The following is a 17,744-nucleotide window of genomic DNA, read 5'->3' on the forward strand; positions in this document are numbered from 1 at the left end:
TGTGGAAGAGGAGTCAGCAGATGGTTGTGAATCCAGCGAGGATTACGAGATGGCTAGAGAGGCAGCTCAGTCCCAGGACGAAGTGTATGAAGTATATACCTGCACCACAGATTGTCCTCCAGTGATAATGGAAGTCGAGATAAATGGCATTACAGTCTTCATGGAAGTAGACATGGAGTCGAGTCAGTCAGTAATGAGCCAGGAAGCCTTTGAGAGGCTATGGAACGATCAAGCTGAACGACCCAGGCTGGTCCTGGTTCAGGCAAAGCTGTGCACCTACACCAAGGAACTGATATCAGTTGTTGGTAGTGCGGATGTAAGTGTATCCCATGATGGCGCGGTGCACAATTTACCATTGTGGATTGTTTCAGGTGATGGACCAACGCTACTTGGAAGCAGATGGATGGGGAAGATTCATTGGAACTGGGAAGACTTCATCCCTCCAGTGATCGATTCCCCCATGCTCAGAGGCAGAGCAAGCCCCCATTTTCGGTTAGACCAGGCACCGGAGAGCAGATCCGCGCAGCCCCCAAGGCCGCTCATCACGACTATGTGGCGATGATCTGGCCGAGACGACCCGAACGCACCTTCCCGGATTCAGTGGCAGGACTCCTGGAGAAGAAGATTGGATCCGAGGGCGCCTTCCCAGCTTCAGTGGCAGAATCCCTGGGAAAGAAGATCGCGAACATAAGAACATAAGAATTAGGAACAGGAGTAGGCCATCTAGCCCCTCGAGCCTGCTCCGCCATTCAACAAGATCATGGCTGATCTGGCCATGGACTCAGCTCCACTTACCCGCCCTCTCCCCGTAACCCTTAATTCCCTTATTGGTTAAAAATCTATCTATCTGTGATTTGAATACATTCAATGAGCTAGCCTCAACTGCTTCCTTGGGCAGAGAATTCCACAGATTCACAACCCTCTGGGAGAAGAAATTCCTTCTCAACTCGGTTTTAAATTGGCTCCCCCGTATTTTGAGGCTGTGCCCCCTAGTTCTAGTCTCCCCGACCAGTGGAAACAACCTCTCCGTCTCTATCTTGTCTATCCCTTTCATTATTTTAAATGTTTCTATAAGATCACCCCTCATCCTTCTGAACTCCAACGAGTAATGACCCAGTCTGCTCAATCTATCATCATAAGGTAACCCCCTCATCTCCGGAATCAGCCTAGTGAATCGTCTCTGTACCCCCTCCAAAGCTAGTATATCCTTCCTTAAGTAAGGTGACCAAAACTGCGGTCTCACCAATACCCTATACAGTTGCAGCAGGACCTCCCTGCCTTTGTACTCCATCCCTCTCGCAATGAAGGCCAACATTCCATTCGCCTTCCTGATTACCTGCTGCACCTGCAAACTAACTTTTTGGGATTCATGCACAAGGACCCCCAGGTCCCTCTGCACCGCAGCATGTTGTAATTTCTCCCCATTCAAATAATATTCCATTTTACTGTTTTTTTTTTCCTCACATTTTCCGACATTGTATTCCATCTGCCAAACCTTAGCCCATTCGCTTAACCTATCTACATCTCTTTGCAGCCTCTCTGTGTCCTTTACACATCCCGCTTTCCCACTAATCTTTGTGTCATCTGCAAATTTTGTTACACTACACTCTGTCCCCTCTTCCAGGTCATCTATGTATATTGTAAACAGTTGTGGTCCCAGCACCGATTCCTGTGGCACACCACTAACCACCGATTTCCAACTCGAAAAGGACCCATTTATCCCGACTCTCTGCTTTCTGTTCGCCAGCCAATTTTCTATCCATGCTAATACATTTCCTCTGACTCCGTGTACCTTTATCTTCTGCAGAAACCTTTTGTGTGGCACCTTATCGAATGCCTTTTGGAAATCTAAGTACACCTCTATCCACCATGCTCGTTATATCCTCAAAGAATTCCAGTAAATTAGTTAAACATGATTTCCCCTTCATGAATCCATGTTGCGTCTACTTGATTGCACTATTCCTATCTAGATGTCCTGCTATTTCTTCCTTAATGATAGCTTCAAGCATTTTCCCCACTACTGATGTTAAACTAACCGGCCTATAGTTACCTGCCTTTTGTCTGCCCCCTTTTTTAAACAGAGGCGTTACATTAGCTGCTTTCCAATCCGCTGGTACCTCCCCAGAGTCCAGAGAATTTTGGTAGATTATAACAAATGCATCTGCTATAACTTCCGCCATCTCTTTTAATATCCTGGGATGCATTTCATCAGGACCAGGGGACTTGTCTACCTTGAGTCCCATTAGCCTGTCCAGCCCTACCCCCCTAGTGATAGTGATTATCTCAAGGTCCTTCCTTCCCACATTCCCGTGACCAGCAATTTTTGGCATGGTTTTTGTGTCTTCCACTGTGAAGACCGAAGCAAAATAATTGTTTGAGGTCTCAACCATTTCCACATTTCCCATTATTAAATCTCCCTTCTCATCTTCTAAGGGACCAACCTTCCGGCCTTGCTGGAACTAGACTGTCCTTGTGTACCTATACAGTCGACATAATGGACAGGGAAAAGATGGCGTCCAAACCACGAGGTGCAGCGCTAATGGAGCAATGACACGTGGTTCCATGCAAGGAAGACGATTGGGGTAAAAGTAGTAAGGCCATTTTAAAGGAGGCCAGCAACCCGCCATTTTTGAATGAACTGCTTGAAATTGGTAACCAATGTAAATGTCCAGCTGTAATGGGCAAAATGTTTTTGAGCGATGTCGGGTACAAATTGCAATCAGTCAATATAGCGGGTGAACACCTAATGGTCGTATACAGGTCCAGCGGGCTACCCAGTGCTGTAGCCTGCGTCCCCGGGACCAGAACGATGTATCATAAAGTGTCCCCACAGCTGACAGAAGTAGACAAGCCGCAGAGTAAACGATCCCCGGAGAGCAGAGGCTCCGGTAGCGATACCCTGCCTCAGATCGGTTTAACATTGCAGACACCCGATGGCATGAACCGCCACGGGCCAGAAACAGTAAACTGTACCTATGCTCGCAGTCGGCTACCGTCGCCCACCACCCGAGTGGAAAAGGCGCAGCCCACAAACCCACTCGCCACCACGGCAATGCCCAAGAGCGAAGGGTCACCCGCAACGGCTCCTCCGAATGGGACCTGGACCAGCCAAGATCCCAAACTAGAGAGTGCTCATAATGGCGCCCTCAAGGAAAGTGAGCCAGCAGTCCCCTGCGAATTGCTAGACAAGACGAGGCAGCCCCACTGTCGCTTAGACGAAACGCTCACTCACTCACACTGCTTCCCAGGGAGCAGCAATGACACTGTGCAAACGAAAAAGACAGGGAGGTCACAGACACATCAGCTTTCTTTGGGCCTGCCCGAATAAAGGAGTAACGGCAAGAGCCTTGAGCTCCGGCAACTCAAGCAAAATGAGCTCACCTCGCTCACAGACCCACTAGCACGGGGCGCTGCACCGCCACCAGACGACCCGGATCTCATCCGGCCGTGCTGGAACTAGACTGTCCTTGTGTACCTGTACTGATATACCTGTACTGATCATGTAAATGTACCACACAAAAAGAAACGCAATTGTAATCCACCCAACAAATGTACCAAGATGTAAATGTAAAACCCATGTGATGAACTTGAATGTAACTTGCATGTAACGGGCCAGTAGCATGATCTCTGTGTGGGGGGGAGAATGGAGTAGTCATGGACTCACAACCAGAAACCGCTGGGACCTCCACTGGCAAACCAGGAAGAGCAAAGCCCAGGTCACCGTCAATGTACCAGTCAATTTGCAGTAAAGACTTGGGGGGAAGTGATGTCATGTATGTAGACCATGTATACTAACTGTTTAGTCACATAAGGTGTGCCACCAGAGGGCACTGTGGTGGGAGACCTGAGGGTCACCTGCATAGGTGTGCAGGGCCCAGTATAAAAGGCTGCCCACCATGCTTGTGCCTCACTCTGGAGTTACAATAAATGGGACTAAGGTCACAACAGCTCAAGTACAATACTAGACCTTGTGGAGTCATTCATAAGAATATTAAAGACATAACAGATGAAAAGTTACATTTTCCACTCGACGCCTAACTTTCAAGGCAGCTTCACAATCGTATCCTCTTTTTAACGACATAAATTGGGCTGCATTAGTTTAGGATGAATTCATTGTGCACTGTTTGGCAAATTGAGAGTAAAACCTGTGAGTGAACACAGTGTCTCACTTGCTTTTAATGCTCAATATAACATGGCGGGCCGCCCCGACCTGTGTGAGAACACCACCGCAGGTCGGGGCTATAAATAGAGCTGGAGCGCCAGGCCCTGGAACATCGCGGGCGAAGGTGCAACGAATGAGGGTACTGGGCCCAGAAGAGCCAAGAGCCCAGAGGCAGCACGGGCCAGCCCACACTGCGATATGTGTACGCACTAGGTCCATGCAGCAGAACAGGTCTCCAGTCGTCCTGGTTAATCCTTGCCACTGGATAAAAGTGTAGCTCTGTCGAGCCCGTGTGGTGGCTGGTGTGCAACGGTCATCGCACGTTAAAAAAATCCACGCACAGGCATCTTCCATCCCCTCAACTGGAGTTCAGGACTGGAACATCGGGTCCTTCATTGAAACATCTGTGAACTCTTGTGGAAGCAAGTCATCCTCGTTCGAGGGACCATCTATGATGATGATGGGAGTTTTACACATGTACACTGACGACACCCCCAGCTCTACCTCACCATCACTTCTCTCGACCCTTCCACGATCTCTAAATTGTCGTACTGCTTGTCCGAAATCCAGAAATGTTCTCCAATTAAATATTTGAAGGACCAAGCCATTGTCTTTCATCTCCGCCACAAACTGCGTTCCCTAGCCACCGACTCCATCCCTCTCTAGCATCTGTCTGAGGCTGAACCAGACTGTTCGCAACCTAGGTGTCATGTTTGACCCTGAAATGAGCTTCCTACCAATATCCGCGGCATAACTAAAACAGCCTTTTTCCACCTCTGTAACATCGCCCGTCTCCGCCCCTGCCTCAGCTCATCTGCTGCTGAAGCCCTCATCCATGCCTTTGTTATCTCTAGACTTGACTACTCAACGCACTCCTCCTACATTCTACCCTACATAAACTAGTGATGATCCAAAACTCGGCTGTCCGTGTCCTAACTCGCACCAAGTCCCGCTCACCCATCACTCCCTGTGCTCGCCCACCTACATTGGCTCCCGGTTAAGCAAAGCCTCGATTTTAAAATTCTCATCCTTGTTTACAAATTTCTCCATGGCCTCGCTCCTCCCTATCTCTGTAATCTCCTTCAGCCTCACAACCCCACGAGATATCTGCGCTCCTCAAATTCTGCCCTCTTGAGCATCGGTGACCCTGTCTTCAGCTGACTGGCCCCCAAGCTCTGAAACTCCCTCCCTAAACCTCTCTGCCTCTCTACCTCTCTTTCATCCTTTAAGACCTACCTCTTTGGCCATCTGCCATAATTTCTTCTTATGTGGCTCGGTGTCAAATTTATTATTTTAGAAACATAGAAAATAGGTGTAGGAGTAGGCCATTTGGCCCTTCGAGCCTACACCACCATTCAATAAGATCATGGCTAATCATTCACCTCAGTACCCCTTTCCTGCCTTCTCTCCATACCCCTTGATCCCTTTAGCCGTAAGGGTCATACCTAACTCCCACTTGAACATATCTAACGAACAGGCATCAACAACTCTCTGGGGAAGAGAATTCCACAGGTTAACAACTCTCTGAGTGAAGAAGTTTTTCCTCATCTCGGTCCTAAATGGCTTACCCCTTATCCTTAGACTGTGACCCCTGGTTCTGGACTTCCCCAACATCGGGAACATTCTTCCTACATCTAACCTGTCCAATCCCATCAGAATTTTATATGTTTCTGTGAGATCCCTCTCATTCTTCTAAACTCTAGTGAATACAGGCCCAGTCTATCCAGTCCCTCCACATATGTCAGTCCTGCCATCCCAGGCATCAGTCTGGTGAACCTTCGCTGCACTCCCTCAATAGCAAGAACGTCCTTCCTCAGATTAGGAGACCAAAACTGAACACAATATTCCAGATAAGGCCTCACCAAGGCCCTGTACAGCTGCAGCAAGACCTCCCTGCTCCTATACTCAAATCCCCTAGCTATGAAGGCCAACATGCCATTTGCCTTCTTCACCGCCTGCTGTACCTGCATGCCAACCTTCAATGACTGATGTACCATGACACCCAGGTCTCGTTGCACCTCCCCTTTTCCTAATCTGCCGCCATTCAGATAATATTCTGCCTTCCTATTTTTGCCACCAAAGTGATAACCTCACATTTATCCACATTATACTACATCTGCCATGCATTTGCCCACTCACCTAACCTGTCCAAGTCACCCTGTCTTATAACACTCCTGTGATGCACCTTGGGAAGTTTTACTACGTTAAAGGCTCTATATAAATACAAGTTGTTGTTGTTATATTACACTGATCTTAATTGCACATTGAAAACGACAAAAATCTAGCCACAGAGATTGCGAGATCTTTGTGGGCAGCTTTTATCGGGGCCAGTGGCAATCGCCTTTGCTTTGCCACTGACCACAAATCCTTTGTCAGTGATACACCAACCAGAGGATAGTCACTAATCATCCTATCAAAATACGTCATGGTTTCAAAAACCTATTGGCCTCCTCTGCTGCAGGGGAAATAGTCCCAATATTAGCCTTAGCTCAGTGCGAGCACATGGCTCTGGGTTAGGTTGTAGATTCAAGCCTCACTCCAGGCCGTGAACACAAAATCTAGGCTGCGGGAGTGCTGCACTGCCGGAGCTGCGTCTTTCAGATGTTGAACTGAGGCGACTTCTATCGTCTTGTGGATGTGAAAAGATCCAATGTCATTAGTTGAACAGCAGGGCAGTTCTCCTGGTGTCCTGGTCAACATTTAGCCCTCAATCAACACAACAAAAAAAAAACAGATTAACTAGCTTTGTATCTCACTGCTGTTTGTGGGACCTTGCTGTGCACAAATTTGCTGCCATGTTTCAATAAGTGACTACACTTTAAATACACTTCATTGGCTGTAAACTGCTTTGGGGCATCGCAGGATTGTAAAAGGCGCGATAGAAAAGCAAGTTCTATCTTGCTCAACCCTGGTATCATCTTTGTGAATCTTCACTATAGTCTATAAAAAAGGAAATTGCAGCCATTATAGAATGCTACAGCCGTAGAAAACATGCATTTATACAGCTCAGTGCTCTAAATTTGTTCAAGGCAATGGTTAATTAGATCTTATTAGTTAAATCTCAAATACTTTTGCCTTTATGACTATATTTAAGAAATTCTGTATTTGAACCCACGTGTCTCCGTTCATTGACATCTTTTCTTGACTTTTTATCTGAGTGTGAATCCCAATTGTTTTCACCCCAAAATGCATTGCCTCGCACTTTTGGCAGATTAGTATAGAATCAGAGAATCATAGAAATTTACAGCACGGAAGGAGGCCATTTCGGCCCATCGTGTCTGTCCGTGCCGGCCGACAAAGAGCTATACAGCCCAATCCCACTTTCCAGCTCTAGGTCCGTAGCCCTGTAGGTTACGGCACTTCAAGCGCACATCCAAGTACTTTTTAAATGTGGTGAGGGTTTCTGCCTCTACCACCCTTTCAGGCCGTGAGTTCGAGAGTATCTGCCACTGGTGCCCATTCTGCAAACCTGTCACAAGGTTATAGACAACCTAACACCCAACAGGCCTTTTCATCTGAAATATAAGCGGAAAATGTTGGAAATACTCAGCAGGTCAGGCAGTATCAGGAACAGAGTTAAGGTTTCAAGTTGATGACCTTTTGTCAGAAAAAGTTAGAAATGTAACAGATTTTAAGCAGATGCAGGGACAGGGAAAGGTGGGAAAGGGGGAAAGGACAAAAGGGAAGGTCTGTCATAGAGTGGAAGGCAGGAGAGATTAAATGGAAAAAGGTATGATAATACAATGCAATGGGAGATGGTAAGGGGACAAATAAAGAAACAAACGAGGTATAAATGGGAATGGCAGAATCACTAACAGCTGCTACCTGAAAAAATATAGGCAGAACTTATGGTCTGAAATAGTTGAACTCGATGTTGAGTCCAGAAGGCTGTAAAGTGCCTAAACGAAATCTGAGATGCTGTTCCTCGAGCTTACGTTGAGCTTTGTCAGAACAGTGTAAGAGGCCGAGGACAGAGAGGTCAGAGTGGGAGTGGAGTGGGGAGTTAAAGTGCAGCAGAGGGAGCGAAGCATTTAAACACAGCAGGAATCCGGTGACAGAGGCAGTGCAGCAGGGCACATCGGGAGAGCGGATACAAAAACAACAGAAAAACATGGCATGAAATCACAGGACAACAGGTAGGTGATTGGTTGGTATTAATGTTTTTTTCCCTCTAAGCTAGGACAGTGGTTTAAACCAAGAGTGGGAAACTATAATGTACTTTATTCAATTAAAAACTAAACTAGATAAACTAATTAATATAACTCTAAATAATCGTTGAATAAAGATTTTAACTAATTGAATAAATAGACTAAGATATGGCAGAGCAGGTGGTGTGTCTGGACTGCAGTATGTGGGAGTTTGTGGATAGCGGGACTGTTCCGAGCAAGCGCGTCTGCAGGAGATGGCTCCGTCTCCAATCTCTCCGGCTCAGTTTCATTGAGCTGGAGTGCGAGTTGGGGACATTCCGACACACAAGGGAGGGGGAGAAATTTCTGGACAGTTTTATCCAGAATACAGTCACACCCCAGAGGAAAGCACAGGTTCAGGAAAGGGAGGATGTGACTGTTAGGGAGCCGGGCAGCGGGGATTTAGGAGAGGTTGAGAAGGAGATCGCGCAGACACTAATCCTGTCCAACAGGTACGATGTACTCATTACCTGTGAGGACAAGGAGAATGACTGCGGGGAGGTCAGACACAATGTAGACTAAGGCACCATGGCTCAGAAAGCTGTCCAAGGGAGGGGGGAAGAGCAGAATACAAATGTGGCAATAATAGTGGACTCAAAAATTAGGGGGATAGATAGCGCCCTCTGCAGCCTAGAACGAGAATTATGAAGGGTGCATTGCCTACGATGGCTGGAGACGAACTTGGAAAGGGAGGGGGTAAATCTAGTTGTCGTGATCCATGTCGGAACAAATGACATAGGTAGGAACAGGGAGAAGGCCCTGCTGAAAGAGTATCAGGAGTTAGATTCTAAATTAAAAAGCAGGACCTTGACGGTAATAATCTCTGGATTATTGCCCGAGCCTTGTGCAAATTGGCATGGAAGTAGACAGATCAGGAGACTTAACACGTGGCTAAAGGACTGGTGTGGTAAAGAGGGATTCCTTTTCATGGGACACTGTACGCTGATGACACCCAGCTCTACATCACTGCCACTTCCCTTGACCCTTTCACGGTCTCGAAATTGTCAGACTGCTTATCCGACATCCAGTTCTGGATGAGCAGAAATTTTCTCCAATTGAATATTGGGAAGACCGAAGCCATTATTTTCGGTCCCCGTCACAAACTCCGTTCCCTAGACACTGAGTCCATCCCTCTCCCCAACTTCTGTCTGAGGCTGAACCTGACTGTTTGCAACCTTGGTGTCATATTTGACTCTGAAATGAACTTTTAACCACATATCCGCAGCATAACTAAGACCACCTCTTTACACTTCTATAACATCAACCTGTCTCTGCCCTTGCCTCAACTCTTCTGCTACTGAAGCCCTCATACATGCCTTTGTTACTTTTAGACTTGACTATTTCAATGCATTCCTGGCTGGCCTCCCACATTCTACCCTGCGTAAACTAGAGGTGATCCAAAACTCGGCTGCCCGTGTCCTAACTTGCACCAAGTCCCGCTGACCTATCACCCCCTGTGCTACATTGGCTTCTGGTTAAGCAACGCCTCGATTTCAAAATTCTCATCCTTATTTTCAAACCCCTCCATGGCCTCGCCCCTCCCTATCTCTGGAATCTCCTCCAGCCCAATAACCCCCCCAAGATGTCTGTGCTCTCTAATTCTGCCCTTCTGAGCATCTCTTATTATAATCGCTCAACCATTGGTGGTCATGCCTTCTGTTGCCTAGGCCCCAAGCTCTGGAACTCCCTGCCTAAACCTCTCCACCTCTCTTTCCTCCTTCAAGACGCTCCTTAAAACCTACTTCTTTAACCAAGCTTTTGGTCACCTGCACTAATTTCTACTTATGCGGCTCGGTGTCAAATTTCTTATCTCATAATACTCCTGTCATAAAACGCCGTGGGACGTTTCACCACGTTAAAGGCGCTATATAAGTACAAGTTGTTGTTGATACTGGCACCAGTTCTAGGTCAGAAAGGAGTACCGATGGGAAAGGCTCCACCTGAGCCAGGATGGGACCCATGTCCTAGTCGAAAGGATAAATAGGGAGATGGCAAAGGCTTTAAATGAGTAAGTTGTGGGGAGGGATCTACAAAAAACGTAACCAGCCGAAATATAAACAAAACAGGAAAAGAGAGTATAGGAAAGAATAAAGTAAGGGAGGACATTGATGGCAAGGGAATAAATAGAGTTATAGAACAGGAGTCTAAGAAGATGGTTAAACATAAAGTGAGAGGAAATCCTATTAAAAATGAGTTAAACTGTGCAGCAATATACAGTATCCATAATAAAGCAGGGGATCTGGAGGTAATCATGTGTTGTGAGAAACCAGACATAGTAAAGATTACTGAGACATGGCTACAGAAAAATCAGGACTGGGAATTAAACATTGTAGGGTATAACATATTTAGAAAAGATAGAGGGAAAAAGGGGAGGTGGAGTACTTATTTGGGATAATATAATGTCAGTAGAAAAAAATGAAGCAGCTATCAGCAAGACAAAAATGGATAGAGATAAAAGAAATTAAAGATAATAAAGGATCAATCACACTAATAGGTGTAGTCTACAGATCACCTAATAGTGTGGTGCAGTGGGGGAATAAATATGCAGACAAATGAGTGAAATGAGTAAAAAGCATAGAATAATTATGGGGGATTTCAACTACCCTGATATTAATTGAACAGAAGTCGATAAAGGGGATAGGGAATGGAGTTCCTACAATGTGTACATGACTCCTTTCCAACCCAATATATAAAAAGCCCAACAAGGGAGGATTCGCTATTGGATCTAGTAATGGGGCACAACTGGACCATAGTATAATATGCTTTAAGATGATAATTGAGAAGGACATAAGTACGATGAAAGCCAGGGTAATAGATTGGAGAAAAGCTGATTTTGAGGGGCTGAGAATAGAACTTTGGAAAATAAAATGGGTAACAGAATTGGCAAAGGAAATATTTAAAACAGTGTTCAACAAAGTGCAGGTACAATCTATTCCGGTAAAAGGAAAGAACAAACTAAAAGGGAGCAATTAAGGGTAAGGATAGAGGCATATATTAAATACATAGACAGCAGGGGAGTGCATGGCAAGGGAGTGCATCGTGGCCCCCCCCACCTGTGAGAGAACAGCTCCGCAGGTCGGGCTATAAAAAAGCTGGAGTGGCGTACCACTTCAACCTCCAGCCTGAGCTGCTCCAAGGATTTTGAGATGGGCGACTGGATGACGTCATCAAAACCCTGGTCGCCGTTTTGGAGCGTGGGCAGGAACTTCGGCAGGACCCAGGTACAGAGGAGTGGGAAGGTCGGGGCGGATGAGCGGTAAGTGTTTGTGGCGAAGGTGCGACAGATGAGGGTACGGGGCCCAGAAGAGCTGAGGGCCCAGGGGTAGCACGGGCCAGCCCACACTGCGATATGTGTGCACGCTAGGTCCGTGCAGCAGAGCTGGTGTCCAGTCGTCTTGGTTAATCCTTGCCACTGGACCAATACCTAGCTCTGTCAAGCCCATGTGGTGGCTGGTGTGCAACGGTCACCACAAGTTAAAAAAATCCACGCACAGGCATCTTCCACCCCCTCAATTGAAGTTCAGGACTGGAACATCGAGTCCTTCATCGAAACACCTATGAATTCGTGGAAGCAAGTCATCCTTGTTCGAGGGACCGCCTATGATGATGATGATGCATGATAAGGGAGAATACAAAGAGGTTAGGAGAGAAGTCAAAAAAACAATTAGGAAGGCAAATTAAATTATCAAGGAACATAAAACAAAATAGTAAAATATTTTACAAGCACATCAATAAAAGAAGGAAAGTTGGGATGGGAACAGGACCATTAAGGGATAGGCAGGGTAATACCACAGGTAACGATAGAGAGATGGCAGAAATATTAAATAATTATTTTGCTTCAGTATTTACCAGGAAGGTAGAACAGGTGGACATGACATTGGATGATGAGATTAGTAATTTAAAATAAAAAGAAGGGATATATTAAATAAACTAATCAAACTCAAAGAGGATAAAACCCCTGGTCCGGATGGATTGTATCCACGCATTTTAAAAGAATATAGGGAAGAGATAGCAGAGGCCTTACTACACATATTTAATAATTCATTAGAAAAAGGTGTAGTGCCAGAGGACTGGCAGATAGCTAACGTAATATCTATATTTAAGAAGGGGGATAGAACATAGCCAGGGAATTATAGACCAGTCAGCTTAAGATCAATGGTAGGGAAAATAATAGAATCCCTACGAAAGAAGAATAAAGAATAACATCCAGAAACCAAAAATATAATAATGAATAGTCAGCATGGATTTCAAAAGAGAAGGTCTTGCTTGACCAACCTCATTGAATTTTTTGGAAGAGGTAACAGAGAGAGTAGACAAGGGTAATGCAGCAAATGTAATTTATCTAGATTTTCAAAAGGCCTTCAATAAGGTACCCCATAATAGACTGATGAACAAGGTCAGAGAATGTGGAGTCAGGGGACAAGTAGCAGAATGGATAGCTAGCTGGCTTCAAGACAGAAAGCAGAGAGTAGGGGTAAAGGGTAGCTATTCACAGTGGCAGAAGGTAGTGATGTTCCACAAGGATCAGTGCTGGGACCACAGCTGTTCACAATTTATATTAACGATTTAGACCTTGAAATCAAAAACACTATTTCTAAATTTGTGGATGACACCAAATTGGGGGATAGTCAATACTGAGAAGGACTACAATAAATTACAGGAGGACATTAATAAACTTGCAGAATGGGCATATAATTGGCAAATGAAGTTCAACACAGATAAATGTGAGGTATTATATTTTGGTAGGAAGAATAGGGAGGTCACTTATTACTGGGAAGGTGCCAGTCTGGGTGGGGTAGAGGAACAAAGGGATCTCACAGTACAAATACGCAATTCACTAAAGGTTGCGACACAGGTTAGCAAGGTCATAAAAAAAGCAAACCAGACACTAGGGTTTATTTCGAGGTATAGAATTGAAAAGTAGGGAAGTTATGCTAAACCTTGGTTAGACCACACTGCGTACAGTTCTGGTCGCCGTATTATAGAAAGGATATAGAGGCAGTGGAGAGGGTGCAGATAAGATTTACAAGGATGATACCAGAAATGCGAGGATATGCATATCAGGAAAGGATTAACAGGCTGGGTCTCTTTTCTCTTGAAAAAAGGCCGAGGGGTGACCTTATAGAGGTCTTTAAAGTTCTGAAAGGTTTTGATCGAGTGGATACAGAGAGAATGTTTCCACTTGTGGGGAAGAGCATAACTAGAGGCCATCAATATAAGATAGTCACCAAGAAATCCAATAGGGAATTTAGAAGAAATTTCTTTACCCAGAGAGTGGTGAGGATGTGGAACTCGCTACCACAGGGAGTGGTTGAGGCGAATAGTATTGATGCATTTAAGGGGAGGCTAGACAAGTATATGAGGGAGAAGAGAATAGAGGGTTATGCTGATAGATTTAGATAAGGAAAGACAGGAGGAGGCTCGAGAGGAACATTATCGCCATCATGGACTGGTTGGGCCGAGTGGCCTGTTTTTATGCTGTATTGTGTACTCATATGTTAAGTGACAGGTGGCCGGAAGCTCCGCGTCACGCTTATGGACTGAACGGAGGTGTTCCGCAAAGTGGTCAACCAATCTGTGTTTGGTCTCCCCAATGCAGAGGAGACCTTATGGTGCACAGCGAATACCATATACTAAATTGCAAGAAGTACAAGTAAATCACTGTTCCCTTCCCTTCCTCGACTTCTCCCTCTCCATTTCTGGGATAGTTTGTCGACAAACATTCACTATAAGCCCACTGACTCCCATTGCTACCCGGACTACACTTCCGTCCATCCCACTTCTATTCCATTCTCCCAGTTTCTCTGTCTCCTTCGCATCTGTTCTGACGATGCCACCTTCCATACAAGCACTTCCAATATGCCTTCCTTTTTCCTCATCCAAAGATTTCCCTCTACCATGGTTGACATGGCCCTCGACCGTGTCCGTTCCATTTCCTACACTTCTGCTTTCACCCCTTTCCCTCCCTCCCAGACCCATATTTCAACCCACCAACACCTCCGCCACCTCCAGCGTGGTCCCACCACCAAACACATTCTGAAAACCGTTCCCTCTGCGGCACCCTGGTCCACTCCTTAATCACCCCCAAGACTACTTCCCCTTCCCACTGCTCCTTCTCGTGCAAGCGCAGGAGATGCAACACCTGCCCTTTTACCTCCTCCCTTCCCACTGTCCAGGGCCCCAAACACTCCTTCCAGGTGAAACAGCGGTTTACTTGTACACCCTGCAATTTAGTATTCGCTGCTCATGATACAGTCTCCTCTCCATTGGAGAGACCAAATGCACATTAAGTGACTGCTTTGAGGAACACCTCCATTCAACGTGACCCCGAGCTTCCAAACATCTGTCACTTTAATTGTGCGCTCCACGCCCACTCTGTCCTCGGCCTCTTACACTGTTCCAACGAAGCTCAACATAAGCTTGAGTAACAGCTTTCGATTAGGCACTTTACAGCCCTCTGGACTCAACATTGAGTTCAAAAACTTAAGACCATAACATCTGTCCCTATTTTTTCAGATGGCACTGCTAATGATTCTGACTTTCCCATTTCTACCTCTTCTAGACCCATCTTTTGTTTCTTTACTTGTCCCATTACCATCTCTCTTTGCTTTGTACCAGCATCCCGAGTCATTTAATCACTCCTGCCGTCCACTCTATCATAGAAACATAGAAAATAGGTGCAGGAGTAGGCCATGCGGCCCTTCGAGCCTGCACCACCATTCAATATGATCAGTACCCCATTCCCGCTTTCTCTCCATACCCCTTGATCCCTTTAGCCATGAGGGCCACATCTAACTCCCTTTTGAATATATCTAACGAACTGACCCCAACAACTTTCTGTGGTAGAGAATTCCATATGCCCACAACTCTCTGAGTCTCACAGACCTTCCCTTTTGTTCTCTACTTCCCTCCCCCCTTTACCTGCCTCTGTGCTTGCTGTTACATCTTTAACTATTTCCAGTTCTGATGAACGGTCATCGACCTGAAGCATTAACTGTTTCTCTCCACAGATGCTGTCAGTAGTTGTGGTTTTTCCAGATTTCCAACACCCACACTATTTTGCTTTTGTATTAGGCTTGTTCATCTTCCTCCTATACAAAATTCTGACAGTGCTTGATGCAGGAAGGATGTTTCCTCTGGCTGGGGAGTCGAGAACCAGGGGTCACAGTCTCAGAATAAGGGGTCGGCCATTTAGGACTGAGATGAGGAGAAATTTCTTCACTTAGAGGGTGATGATTCTTTGAAATTCTCTACCCCAGAGGGCTGTGATGCTCAGCCGTTGAGTATATTCAAGAGTTCGATAGATTTTTAGATATTAAGGGATATGGGGATAGTGCAGTTGAAGTAGTTGATCAGCCATGATCTTATTGAATGGTGGAGCAGGCTCAAGGGGCTGAATGGCCTACTCCTATTTCTTATCTTACGTTCTTGACAAATTTTAGCTCACCCTCATCCTATATTTGTCCTTTCAAAACCTCATTTGGCACTGATCAGTTCACGGTCTTATCCTCACTACAAAGGGTAGTGGAAATCTGGAAAACTCCTAAAGCCTGTGGATGCTGGGTCGGTTGAAATTTTCAAGACTGAGATCGATAGATAAAAGTATCGAGAGATATGGTGCCAAGACGGGTAAATGGGAGTGGAGATACAGACCAGCCATGATCTGATTGGATACTGGAGCATTTGAAGGGCTGAATGGACTATTCCTATCATCATCATAGGCAGTCCCTTGGAATCAAGAATCTTGCTTCCACTCCTTAAGTGAGTCCTTTGATGGCTGAACAGTCCAATACGAGAGCCACAGACGGGACAGATAGTTTTTGAGGGAAGGGGTGGGTGGGACTGGTTTGCCGCACGCTCTTTCCGCTGTCTGCGCTTGATTTCTGCATGCTCTCGGCGATGAGGCTCGAGGTGCTCAGCGTCCTCTCGGATGCACTTCCTCCACTTAGGGCGGTCTTTGGCCAGGGACTCCTAGGTGTCAGTGGGGATGTTGCACTTTATCAGGGATACACATGCAAAGAATGCACCACTTGACAGTACTCCATCTAACCCAGATGGTTGGGTTTTCTAGCTGCACTCAAGGGCATAATCCAAGTGTAGTGCAAGACTCAAAACCAACTTTAAATTGAAGCCAAGAGATTAAGCCAGTGATTGTTATGGGTTAGGCTTTCTCCACCATGTAACATCTTGCACTTTTATGCCTCTACACTCCAAAGCACTTCACAGGAGTGTTAGCAAAATTTGACACCAACCCACCCAAGGAGATATATGGGCAGTTGGTTTTAAAGGAGAGTGTTGAAGAAAGAAGGGCAGAGGAAGGGAATTCCAGAGCTTGGGATAAGGCAGCTGAAGACATGGCTTCCAATGGTGGAGCAATTAAAATCAGGGATGCTCAAGAGTCAAATTGGAGGAGCGCAGATATCAAAGAGTTGTAGGGCTGGAGATTAGTCAGGGGAGAGGCCATGGAGGGACTTGAAAATTACTCAATTCAAAAAGGTAATCTCAAGCCTCCTAGAAACAGACTGCACCTCCAAGCACATCAGTGAGATAGCATAGGATAATGACCTTACAAGCTATAAGATACACATTAGTGTCTCCAATCCGATCCAAAAGGCAGCAAATACCAAATTACAGCATTCAGCTCTGACAAATCTATTTACAAGAACAGAAGACAAAGTTTAATCACCAGGAAAACATTCCACAAGAGCCAATAATCAAGATATTGGCACGAGTTTTTATCAGCTTTGTAACATCAAGTGATGCAGTTCTTGTACACATCCCCAGAAGTCAAATTATACCAGATGTCACAGCTTTGACCAGAAATTGATGTTCCAAGTGCCTGGATAGGTCAAAGAAACTCATTGCAATTCCATCCATTCTCCCTGTAAACAAATGGCCTTATGCCACCCATCACACTGCACATAGTACAGCCTGCATCAATCCTAGAGGGAAGGAAACAGGTGAATGCTTGAAACATCAAATAAAAGATTTTCTATTTCAAATTGTGCAATTTTAGATAAGAACTCCAAAGTGGAAAAAATACCACATGTCCCATTTCTCTTAATAGAAGAAATTATTTTGAAAAGAACATAATTGTTTTTGCACATTAGTAAATCAAAATTGATTTGATCTGTGGCAGCAGTTCTCAGCTTCGGATCAATGACACCACAGGACAAAAAAAAAAACTATAGTTTGGGGAAGAGCAAACTAGGGAGTGATTTTTGCAGAAGGATGAAACCATAGACCATGGAACAGGATATTGACCAGAACAATGTAAGCTGGTTTCTAAACTATAAAGGACAGATACAAAGTAAAAATTCAGCAGGAACTTCAGCTATCCAAAAGGCAAGGTTTTAGTGCCCAAAAAAAAGGGCCTTGGAAAATGTTTGGAGTGG

This window comes from Pristiophorus japonicus, chromosome 24, assembly GCF_044704955.1.
Source record: "Pristiophorus japonicus isolate sPriJap1 chromosome 24, sPriJap1.hap1, whole genome shotgun sequence".
Lineage (NCBI taxonomy): Eukaryota > Metazoa > Chordata > Chondrichthyes > Pristiophoridae > Pristiophorus > Pristiophorus japonicus.